Consider the following 10,944-nt stretch of genomic DNA (forward strand, 5'->3'; position numbering starts at 1 on the left):
GGTAATCATCTTGTTTTGAGTTAGCAGTGCATTCACATTGTTCATCTCCATCACTCCTCTAGTATTGCCTCTTTCAGAAGCATAGAAGTAGTCATTCTCTTCTACAGTCTCAATGACATCTATGGCTTCTTCAATGGTCTTCTTCTTGTTCAGAGATCCCCCGGATGAGTGGTCTACTGCCTTCTTTGATTCATACGAAAGGCCTTCATAGAAAATGTGCAACTGCACCCATTCATTGAACATATCTGGCGGGCATCTTCTTGTCAAGTCTTTAAACCTCTTCCATGCTTCATAGAGAGTCTCACCATCCTGCTGCCTGAATGTTTATACCTCAGCTCTCAACCTGTTGATCCGTTGAGGAGGATAGAATCTTGCTAAGAACTTGTTCACCACATCTTCCCAGGTTGCTAAACTCTCCTTTGGAAAGGATTCCAGCCATTTAGATGCTTTGTCCTTGAGTGAGAAGGGAAACAGAAGTAGTCTATAGGTGTCAGGATGAACACCATTAGACTTCACAGTATCGCATATTCTCAGGAAGGTGGTTAGATGTTGATTGGGGTCTTCTTGGACACTTCCTCCGAATGAACAATTGTTCTGAACAAGGGTGATGAGCTGTGGCTTTAGTTCAAAGTTGTTGGCATGTATGGTTGGCCTTTGGATGCTACTTCCACAGTTTCCTGGGTTTGGGTTGATGTAAGAACCCAGAACTCTTCTCTCTTGTCCAACCTGATGCGCTGGACCTTCTCTGCCATGGTTGTGAGCCTCTTCTTCATGATGGTTCTCCATATTCTCCTCCATGTCTGGTTCAAAGTACTCTTCCTCTTCCTCAGCACCAACTACTCTCTTTCCTCTTGCTTCCCTCCTTAATCTAAGGAAGGTCCTCTTAGGTTCAGAATCAAAGGAAATTGAAGCCCCGCTTCTTCTACCTGTCATACAACCAACAAAGCAAAAGCAAGAGAGATAGATGCAGATAGTAATTTCTACAGAAATACTGTTAGTGTGAGTGATGCAATATATCAAACAGTTAGTGGGTTAGTAACTGAATTGTAAACAACTAAGAAAATGGGTAGGGAAAAGGGAAGAAATAGCTAAACAGAAAGTAAATTACTCAAATGAACTTAAATCAAACAAAATAAAAACAAATGCTCAATCTAGTTATCCACCAATTTAATCATTGTTGATACAAAATCAATCCCCGGCAACGGCGCCATAAACTTAATGCACGGAAACTTGTCTCTCAACAAATTTCCTTCGGCAAGTATACCGAATTGTCGTCAAGTAAAAACTCACAGTAGAGTGAGGTCGAATCCCACAAGGATTGATTGGTCAAGCAACTTTAATTGGAAGAATGTTATAGTTGAGCTAAGCAGAAAGTGAGTTGAGAATTGCAGGAAATTAAATGGCGAGAAAGTAAATAACAGAAAATAAATGACGGGAAGTAAATTGCAGAATCTTAAATGGGGAAGGGAAGTTTAGCATGAAAGTAAATGGCAATAAGTAAAGAGAATGGGTAAGATCAGAAATGGGGAATTCATTGGGCATAGGAGATGTTGCATTCTCCGGATCAAGTTCATTTTCATCTCTTCCTCAATCAATGCATTCATTGATCTCCTTGGCAATCTTAAGTGATTGAATTCCAATTCCTTGGTAATTCAATCTCTCAAATCAGATCAATAGCCAATTCCTTGGTCTAATTGCTCATGAGAAGAGATGAAGTGTAGTCACTGATTATACCACATGTATTTCCAAATCAAAGTATTGGGAGAATTATATGTCACCATATCCGCCCAAACCCCAATTTGGTCCAACATGAGAAAATATTTCTAGCATGGTCTCTTCATCCCTTTTCCAAGGTTTAGAAGAGATCCTAGTATGAATAGCTTCTTTTCCAAGATAACTACTCAAGGATGAAGATTGAAAGCTTTCTAGTAAAATCAAGAGAAAAGAAAGAAGAAGGATTATGAAAACTATTATTGATCCATCAAATTATAACAGAGCTCCCTAACCCAATGAAAGGGGTTTAGTTGTTCATAGCTCTGGAATGGAAAGCCAAGATGGAGAGTACATTCTGAAAGTTAAACTAGAAGTGCAGAGAAAGTAAAATACAGAGAGTAATTCTAATAATGCCAAAAGCCCCTTCTTCTAGTTCAAAGGGTGAAGTAGGCAGGGACTTTAGCTTAGGGCATTAGTGGTGTTAACGTTAAGTGAAAATGTGGGGTTGAGAACGTTAGTGACAATCACCTTTTTCACTAACGTTCCTAACCCAAAGTGGTCCACGTTAACTTCAACGTTAGTCGCACTAACGTGACCACTAACGTTGACCCTTGGCCCTTCGCAAACGTTACTGGGGTTTACCTTTTTCAATAACGTTGAGAGTACCCCTTTCTCCCTACGTTAATGTTCACGTTATAATAGTTAACGTGGCTTTTAACATAGGCTTGCCAAATCTTCGAGAGCGTTAGTTACACTTACCTTTGTCACTAACGCTTCAGAATGCCCCTACTTCCCACGTTAGAGTTCACGTTAACTAAGTTAACGTGACTTCTAACGTGGTATTGATAGCCATCTCCAACGTTAGTGAAAAAGGTGAGTGTCACTAACGTTGGCTCATCATCCCTCTTCTTCACGTTAGCTTCCACGTTAATGTAATTAATGTGGCAACTAACATGGCTCATATTGGCTCAATCCAACGTTAGTGACAAAGGTGAGTGTCACTAACGTTGGTGATTCATGCTCCCTCCACGTTAGAGTCCATGTTAACTAGGTTAACGTGGCTTTTAACGTAGCCAATATGGGCTTAGTCCAACGTTAGTGACAAAGGTGAGTGTCACTAATGTTGGCATCATCTTCTTCTTCCACGTTAGAGCTCACGTTAACTAAGTTAACGTGGCTAATTGCCCCTTTTGGAACGTTAGTGGCACTTACTTTTACCACTAACATTGGAGTTCTACTTCTCTTCCACGTTAGCTTCCATGTTAACATAGTTAACGTGGCAACTAACGTGGGCTATGATGGCTCACAAAGGCATTATTGGCAATCACTTTTCTCATTAACGTTGCAAGCTAGCCTTCATTCCACGTTAGTGGTCATGTTAGCTAGACTAACGTGGCTGCTAACGTGGTTCTTCCTTGCTTCCTTTATCCTGAAATCAAGCAATAAAGTGCATCAAAGCTCTGATCCAAGTTATGAGACATACATTATTCAATTTGTCCTTAATTCAGGCATAATTCTCATGAAATCATGTAAAATTCACAATGTTTGCTTGAATCAAGATGTAAGTGATTATTTACCCAAAACTTGCTTATTTCCTAAGAAAATGCATGAAACTACCTTAAAACCATAAAGAAAAGGTCAGTGAAATTGGCCAAAATTCCCTGGAATCAATGGCATATCATACGAATACAATAGTAAAAAGTGATATTTATACTAAACTAGTTACTAAGGATTACAGAAAATAAGTAACTAAGTGAAGATAGTGTAGAAATCCACTTCCGGGGCCCACTTGGTGTGTGCTTGGGTTGAGCATTGAGCTTTACACGTGCATAGGCCTTTTCTAGAGTTAAACGCCAGCTTGGATGCCAGTTTGGGCGTTTAATTCCAGTTCTGGTGCCAGTTCCGGCGTTTTTTATGCCAGAAAAGGGTCTCTCGTTGGCGTTGAACGCCAGTTTGGGCCATCAAATCTTGGCCAAAGTATGGACTATTATACATCGTTGGAAATCCCAAGATGTCTACTTTGCAACGCAATTAAAAGCGCGCTAATTGGGCTTCTGTAGCTCCAGAAAATCTACTTCAAGTGCAGGAGGGTCAGAATCCAACAGCATCTGCAGTCCTTTCTTAGCCTCTGAATTAGACTTTTGCTCAGATCCCTCAATTTCAGCCAGAAAATACCTGAAATTGCAGAAAGACACACAAACTCATAGTAGAATCTAGAAATGTGAATTTTGGCATAAAAATTATAAAAATATACTAAAAAGTAACTAAAACATATTAAAAACTATGTAAAAACAATGCCAAAAAGCGTATAAATTATCTGCTCATCACAACACCAAACTTAAATTGTTGCTTGTCCCCAAGCAACTAAAAACAAAATAGGATAAAAAGAAGAGAAAATATAATAAATTTCAAAATATCAATGAAGCTTAGTTCCAACTAGATTAGCAGGACTAGTAGCTTTTTGCTTCTGAACAGTTTTGGCATCTCACTTTATCCTTTGAAGTTCAGAATATTGACATCCATAGGAACTCAGAATTCAGATAGTATTATTGATTCTCCTAGTTTAGTATGTTGATTCTTGAACACAGCTACTTTATGAGTATTGGCGGTGACCCTTAGCATTTTGTTTTCCAGTATTACCACCGGATACATAAATGCCACGGACACATAACTGGGTGAATCTTTTCAGATTGTGACTCAGCTTTGCTAGAGTCCCCAGTTAGAGGTGCCCAGAGTTCTTAAGCACACTTTTTTTTCTTTGGATCACAACTTTTACCACTCAGTCTCAAGCTTTTCACTTGGACCTTCAGGACACAAGCACATGGTTAGGGACAACTTGATTTAGCCACTTAGGCCAGGATTTTATCCCTTTGGGCCCTCCTATCCATTAATGCTCAAGCCTTGGATCCTTTTTACCCCTGCCTTTTAGTTTAAAGGATTATTGGCTTTTTGCTCTTGCCTTTTGGTTTAAAGAGCTATTGGCTTTTTCTGCTTGCTTTTTCTTTTTCTTTCCTTTTCTTTATTTTTCTTTATTTTTTGCCATTTTTTTCGCAAGCTTTGTGTTTTTCACTGCTTTTTCTTGCTTCAAGAATCAATTTTATGATTTTTCAGATTATCAATAATATTTCTCTTTTTTCATTATTCTTTCAATAGCAACAATTTTAACATTCATAAACTTCACTATAAAAAATATGCACCGTTCAAGCATTCATTCAGAAAACAAAAAGTATTGCCACCACATCAAAATAATTAAACTATTTTCAAGATAGAATTCGAAATTCATGTACTTCTTTCTCTTTTTCAGAAAACATTTTTCATTTAAGAAAGGTGAATGATTCATGGAACATTCATAGCTTTAAGACATAGACACTAAACACTAATGATCATGTAATGAAGACACAAACATAGTCAAAACATAAAGCATAAAAACCAAAAACAGAAAAGAAAATAAACAAGGAGATTAAAGAACGAGTCCACCTTAGTGATGGTGGCTTCTTCTTCCTCTTGAAGAACCAATGGAGTTCTTGAGCTCCTCTATGTCTCTTCCTTGCCTTTGTTGCTCCTCTCTCATGGCCTTTTGGTCCTCTCTGATTTCATGGAGGATGATGGAGTGCTCTTGGTGCTCCACTCTTAGTTTCTCCATGTTGGAACTCAATTCTCCTAAAGAGGTATTGAGTTGCTCCCAATAGTTGTGTGAAGGGAAATGCATCCCTTGAGGCATCTGAGGGATTTTTTGATGAGGGACTTCCTCATGCTCTTGTTGAGGTCCATGAGTGGGCTCTCTTGTTTGCTCCATCCTTTTTTTAGTGATGGGCTTGTCCTCTTCAATGAGGATGTCTTCCTCTATGATAATTCTGGCTGTATTGCATAGGTGACAGATGAGATGAGGAAAGGCTAACCTTGCAAAAGTAGAGGGCTTGTTAGCCATCTTGTATAGTTCTAGAGGTATGATCTCATGAACTTACACTTCCTCTCCAATCATGATACTATGGATCATGATAGCCCGATCCACAGTTACTTCAGACCGGTTGCTAGTAGAAATGATAGACCGGTTTGAGATCAGGCCTTCTCAACTGAACTGACTTACCTTTTGAGTCTCTCATCCACTGTGCTCCTTCCACCCAAATATCTGTGAGGACTTGGTCCAACCTTTGATCAAAGTTGACCCTTCTAGTCAAAGGATGAGGATCTCCTTGCATCATTGGCAAGTTGAATGCCAACCTCACGGTTTTCGGACTGAAATCCAAGTATTTTCCTCGAACCATTGTGAGCCAATTCTTTGGGTTTGGGTTCATACTTTGATTATGGTTCTTAGTGATCCATGCATTAGCATAGAACTCTTGAACCATTAAGATTCCGACTTGTTGGATGGGGTTGGTGAGAGCATCCCAACCTCTTCTCCGAACCTGACGTCAGATCTCTGGATATTCACTCTTTTTGAGCATGAAGGGGACCTTGGGAATCACCCTTTTCTTGGCCACAACTTCATAGAAGTGGTCTTGATGGACCTTTGAGATGAATCTCTCCATCTCCCATGACTCAGAGGTGAAAGCAACTGCCTTCCCTTTCCTCTTTCTAGAGGTTTCTCCGGCTTTAGGTGCCATTAATGGTTATGGAAAAATAAAAAGTAGAGCTTTTTCCCATACCAAAGATAAAAGGTTTGCTCGTCATCGAGCAAAAGAAGAAAGAAAGGAGGAGAAGAAGAAGAAATAGAGGAGATAGAGGGGTGTTTTGAATTTGGCCAATGGTGGGTTTAAGTGTTTATGATGTGTGAAATTGAAGGTGGTAAAGAGGGGTATTTATGGGGTAAGAGAGAGAGAGAATTCATGTAAGAAGGGGTTGGGTTTGGGAGGGAAATGTTTTGAATTTGAATGGTGAGGTAGGTGGGATTTTATGATGGGTTTTTGGGGAATAGAGTATGGATGTGAGTCGTGAAGAGATTATGGGGAAGAGGGTAGGACTTGATAGGTGAATGGTGTTTGGGGAATAGGTATTGATGTGATTGGTCAAGGGTATTTGGGGAAGAGTGTTATAGAAAGGTGTGAAGAGGAGAGAGAGTGAGTTGGGTAGGTGGAGATCCTGTGGGGTCCACAGATCCTGAGGTGTCAAGGAATTCTGGTCCCTGCACCTTTCTGGCATTTAAACGCCCCTGGACAGCCCTTTTTGGCGTTTAAACGCCAGTCTGCTACCTTTCCTAGCATTAAACGCCAGGCTGATGCCCCTTTCTGGCGTTTAACGCCAGCTAGACACCCTTTTCGAGCATTAAACGCCAGTCTGTCTGCCAATTCTGGCATTTAACGCCTAGAATGCTGCCAGACTAGGCGTTAAATGCCCATTATGCTATCTTTTCTGGCGTTTAAACCCTAGTATGCCTGTCTTCCAGGGTGTGCTATTTTTGATGCTGTTTCTGATTTTGCTTTAATTCTGCAGCTATTTTTGTGACTCCACATGATCATCAACCAAAAGAAAACATAAACTAACAATGGAAAATGAAATGAAAAAGTAATTAACATAGATAAATAAGATTGGATTGCCTCCCAATAAGCGCTTTTTTAATGTCAATAGCTTGACAGTAAGCTCTTACAGAGCTTCACAGATACTCAGAGCATGATTGTGGCCTCCCAACACCAAACTTAGAGTTTGAATGTGGGGGCTCTGCTTGACTCTGTATGGAGAGAATTGGATGAAGCTTTTCATGCTTCTTCTCCATGTTTACAGAATAAGATACTTGAGCTTTAAATACAAGGTAGCCCTTATTCAATTGAAGGACTAACTCTCCTCTGTCCACATCAATCACAGCCCTTGCTGTGGCTAGGAAGGGTCTTCCAAGGATGATGGAGTCATCCTCATCCTTCCCAATGTCAAGGATTATGAAGTCAGCAGGGATGTAAAGGCCTTCAACCTTTACTAAGACATCCTCTACAAGTCCATAAGCCTGTTTCATTGATTTGTCTGCCATCTCTAGTAAGATTCTTGCAGCTTTTACCTCAAAGATCCTTAGTTTCTCCATTACAGAGAGTGGCATGAGGTTTATACCTGACCCCAGGTCACACAGAGCCTTCTCAAAGGTCATGGTGCCTATGGTACAAGGTATTAAGAACCTTCTGGAATTCGATTTCTGCTGAGGTAATTTCTACTGAACCAAGGCATTCAGTTCATTGATGAGCAATAGAGGTTCTTGCTCCCAAGTCTCAGTACCAATTAACTTGGCATTCAGCTTCATGATTGCTCCTAGATACCGAACAACTTGCTCTTCAACAATATCTTCATCCTCTTCAGAGGAAGAATACTCATTAGAGCTCATGAATGGCAATAGTAAGTTCAGTGGAATCTCTATGGTCTCTGTATGAGCCTCAGATTCCTTTGGTTCCTCATTAGAGAACTCCTTAGTGGTCAGTGGACGTCCATTGAGGTCTTCCTCACTGGAAATCACTGTTTCTTCCTCCTCTATAGGTTGGGCCACTTTGGATATATTGATGGCCTTGCACTCTCTCTTTGGATTCTCTTCTGTATTGCTTGGGAGAGTACTATGAGGGATTTCAGTAACTCATTTACCCAGCTGACCCACTTGTGCCTCCAAATTTTTGATGGAGGATCTTGTTTCAGTGATGAAACTGAGAGTGGTCTTAGATAGATCAGAGACTATGGTTGCTAAGTCAGAGAGGCTCTGCTTAGAATTCTCTGTCTGTTGCTGGGAAGATGATGGAAAAGGTTTGCTATTGCCAAACCTATTTCTCCCACCATTATTATTATTGAGGCCTTGTTGAGGCTTCTGTTGATCCTTCCATGAAAAATTTGGATGATTTCTGCATGAAGGATTATAGGTGTTTCCATGGGATTCTCCCATGTAATTCACCTCTTCCATTGCAGGATTCTCAGGGTCATAAGCTTCTCCTTCAGAGGATGCTTCTTTAGTACTGCCAGATGTAGCTTGCATTCCAGTCAGATTCTGAGAAATTATATTGGCTTGCTGAGTCAATATTTTATTCGGAGCCAATATGGCATTCAAAGTATCAATCTCAAGAACTCCTTTCTTCTGAGTCATTCCATTATTCACAGGATTTCTTTCAGAAGTATACATGAACTGGTTATTTGCAACCATTTCAATGAGTTCCTGGGCTTCTGCAGGTGTTTTCTTTAGATGAAGAGATCCACCAGCAGAGTGGTCTAATGACATCTTGGACAATTCAGACAGACCATCATAGAATATACATAAGATGCTCCATTCTGAAAGCATTGCAGAAGGACACCTTCTGATCAATTATTTGTATCTTTCCCAAGCTTCATAGAGGGATTCACCTTCCTTCTGTCTGAAGATTTGGACTTTCACTCTAAACTTGCTCATCTTTTGAGGTGGAAAGAATTTGGCCAAGAAAGCATTGCCCAACTTTTTCCAAGAGTTCAGGCTTTCTCTAGGTTGTGAGTCCAACCATATCCTAGCTCTGTCTCTTATAGCAAAGGGGAAAAGCATAAGTCTATAGACCTCGAGATCAACCCCATTGGTCTTAACAGTGTCACAAATTTACAAGAATTCAGCTAAGAACTGATGAAGATCTTCCAATGGAAGTCCATGAAACTTGCAATTCTGCTGCATTAGATAAACTAATTGAGGCTTAAGCTCAAAATTGTTTGCTCTAATTGCAGGAATTGAGATGCTTCTTCCATAGAAGTTGGAAGTTGGTGCAGTAAAGTCACCAAGCATCTTCCTTGCATCTCCACCATTGTTCTCGGTTCGGCTACCATGTCTGCCTCTTTTTTAAAATTTGTTGTAAGGTCCTCTCCAGAGTGTTGTGCTTTAGCTTCTCTTAGCTTCCTTTTCAGAGTCCTTTCAGGTTCAGGATCAGTTTCAACAAGAATGTCTTTATCCCTATTCCTGCTCATATGAAAAAGAAGAGAACAAAGAGAGAAAGGGAATTCTCTATGTCACAGTATAGAGATTCCTTTTTGGAAGTATAAGAATAGAAGAATAGAAGAATGAGAAGAGAGAGGAGATGAGCAATTCGAACAGAGAGAAGAGAGAGGGGTTCGAATTATGAGTAGAAGAGAAGTGTTAGTAATTAGATAAAATATATAGAAAGAGATGAGAGAGAGAGTATTCGAAATTTTTATTTTTTTGTAAAATAAAAAAAAAAATATTTTTGTTTTTATGTTAATTATTTAGTTAGTGTTCGAAAATATCAAAAGAAATAAAATAAAATTAGAATTTAAAATAATTAGTTAATTAAAAAGAATTTTAAAAAAGTGGTTAGTTGTTTTCGAAAATGAGAAGTGAAAAAGTAGTTAGGTGGTTTTGAAAAAGATAAAAAATAGTAAACTTTTTAAAATTAAAAAAAACAAGTCAAGTAGTTAGTTGAAAGAGATTTGAAAATAAATTCTGAAAAGATAAGAAGTTAGAAAAAGATTTTGAAATTAAAATTTTAAAAAGATATGATTGAAATTTATTTTGAAAAAGGATTGAAAAAAGAAATTAAAAAGAATTGATTTTTAAAATTAAAGTTGATGACTTGACTAACAAGAAACTAAAAGATATGATTCTAGAATTTAAAGATTGAACCTTTCTTAACAAGAAAGTAACAAACTTGAATATTTTGAATCAAAACATTAATTGTTAGCAAGGATTTTCGAAAATATGAAATAAAATTAAGAAAAAGATTTTGAAAAATTACTTTTAAAAGTTTCGAAAACATTAAAAGAAAAATGAAAAAGATTTTGAAAAATTTTAAGAATGAAATTCGAAAATCATAAAAAAAATGAAAAAGAATTGATTTTGAAAAAGATTTGAAAAGATAAAGTTTTTAAATTGAAATTTTGACTTGACTAACAAGAAACAACTAAATTTTAAAAATTATGGACCAAGTCAACTCAAAATTTCGAAAATTATGAGAAGAATAAGGAAAAGATATTTTTTTTTACTTTTGAATTTTTAATGAGGAGAGAGAAAAATAACAAAATGAAACAAAACATAAAAATTTAAGATCAAAACAAATAATGAATGCAAGAACACTTTGAATGTCAAGATGAACACCAATAAAACTTTGAAGATCACGATCAACATCAAGAACATATTTTTGAAAATTTTTAAGAAAAGAAAGACATGCAAGACACCAAACTTAAGAACTTTTGTACTAGGGACACTAACAGTTTGAAAATGCATATGAAAACAAGAAAATGTAAAGATCAAACAAAGAAAATCATCAAGTACAACTTGAAGATCATGAAAAACATAATGCA

General features: G+C 38.0%; 1 non-coding gene across 1 annotated transcript; it reads left to right on the forward strand.

Moving 5' to 3' along the window:
• The first annotated feature begins 238 nt into the window (after window positions 1-238).
• On the forward strand, window positions 239-345 carry LOC148571365 (small nucleolar RNA R71). Its single transcript, XR_015908386.1, has one exon. It is a non-coding gene; the product is annotated as a small nucleolar RNA R71 (small nucleolar RNA).
• The last annotated feature ends 10,599 nt before the right edge of the window (window positions 346-10,944 follow it).

The sequence above is a fragment of the Arachis ipaensis genome, chromosome B3 (genome assembly GCF_059453495.1).
Source record: "Arachis ipaensis isolate K30076 ecotype BB chromosome B3, ASM5945349v1, whole genome shotgun sequence".
NCBI classification, from domain to species: domain Eukaryota; kingdom Viridiplantae; phylum Streptophyta; class Magnoliopsida; order Fabales; family Fabaceae; genus Arachis; species Arachis ipaensis.